The sequence below is a fragment of the Panthera onca genome, chromosome B1 (genome assembly GCF_046562875.1).
Source record: "Panthera onca isolate mPanOnc1 chromosome B1, mPanOnc1 haplotype 2, whole genome shotgun sequence".
NCBI lineage: Eukaryota > Metazoa > Chordata > Mammalia > Carnivora > Felidae > Panthera > Panthera onca.
The window spans coordinates 168584623-168586520 of NC_138342.1; positions in this window are offsets into that span (position 1 = coordinate 168584623).

Sequence of the window (1898 nt, forward strand, 5' to 3'; positions counted from 1 at the left end):
AAAGTATTTATCTGATTCTCAAAGCAGCCCTTGACACCCACCAGGGTAAGAGGTCCTGTGCCAGATGTTTGAAATTGAACCAGACCCAGTAAGGAGACTAGACGGCTTTGTTATTTGAAGTGCAGTCCTGGCTTAGTATCACCTGGGAGCTTGTGAGAAAATGCAAATCTTTGGCCCCATTCCAGACACACTGAATCAGAAGCAGGGTCTTAGCAAGATCCCCAGGAGATTACTGTGTCTCTAATGCTGCCTGAAGGAGCAAGGAAGGCTACCTGGAGGTGACACACTAAATTAGCCCTAAACAATGAGAAGGAATAAACCAAGGGACAAGGGATGTAAACAAGAGTATTTCAAACAGAGGGAAATGTCCAAGCAAAGGTGTAAGGAATTCAATCACAGGTGATGATCGGGGGAGTCCCAAGCAGGTGTGCATTGTGAGGCCTGGGGTTCAGAGAGGTGAGGTGAATAGGATCTTCAAGTCTTGCTAATATATACTTGGAATGTATGTAGATGAGAGAGGGGCCACTAGAATGGCTGCTAGAGTAGGAGGCTGAGGTGGTCAGATGTACATTTTAGAAAATCATTCAGGTAGCTGAATGGAAGCTGGACATGGACAACCCTATGGGCATGACTAAGAAGGATTAGCCTACCACCCTCTTGTCAGTCCCACAGCCCTTGTCCCCCCACTATGCCTTGCCAAACTTATCCATACCACACCCTGCTTCTGCTCCCAAAACCTATGACTTGAGTCCCTGCGAACTGTGACCACACAGGTGACTGAGGCCACAACTGATGTGTTAAATGTCAGCTCCCTGAGATCAGGTCTGTGTCCTCTAATCCCCTGTCCCAGAGGGGTTCTTGGCACTGAGTAAGCCCTCAGTGAAGGCTCACTGAAGCAGAGAATTATAATGAGATGAAGTCAGTGTTTTGTTTCGGCAGGAGAACCTAACTTCCCACAGGACACTAGGGTATCAAAGTACATAGCAAGAGGGACCATGTGCTGCACCTGCAGGTCTGTCAGAGTGCAAGGGAACACTAGCAATTGGGACAGAAATTCTGTTGCAGTGAATTAGGCCACATAACAGTCCGTGACCTTGAGACTGAAGGAGGAGAACAATGAGCTGGTGTGCCCCACCCCTCACAGGCTGCAGACAGAAAGGCGAAGGCTTCATGGGCCATTTTTCCTTCCCTTCTCGGCTTCCCTGGGTCCCCTCAGGCTCATGCCCATTAGACAAACGTTCATTGTGCACCTCCCATATGCTAGAAAATAGACGATGGAGAGAAATATAAAGAAGTAAGTGGGAGTTCCCCACCTCAAGGAGCTTGCATTCACAGGTAGGTACACAGAAAAATAGAGTGGTGCGTGTCCTGCTCCCATCCCAAAGATTCTGCACACAAACACCTTTGCCTGACAACTGTCTTTGAGGCTGGCTTTAAGGCTCATATGCTCATCAGCTCGGCTGGAGGAAAGGAGAGTGTTAACTATGGGGCTGGCTGTCTTCTGCATCACTGTGAGGTCTCCACCCACAGCTGTACAGTCAGTGCCCTGCCCAGCCAAGCTCTGCTTGCCACCCAGCAGTGTGCCCTGGTCTGCCCAGAGGGCCATCCTCACTAATTCACAGAAAGAGCTAGTGGCAGCCCTTTCACAGAGGAGCGGGGCCTCCTTAAAGGCCAGTTCAGGACTCTGCTTGGGAAATGAAAATGAAGAGGAGTTTTTGCTCATTTTGTGAGTGCCTGATGTAGCCCAAGCACTGTGCTGGGTGCCCTACAGGCACCCCCCAGTTCATTCTCACAGCAACGCAGTGTGCTGGGTTTTATCTCTGTTTGCAGGTTCAGAGAAATCGTAAGCAGCTAAGGGGTGCAGCTGGGACTGAGGCTGACTCCGCCCTGCTCCCAGC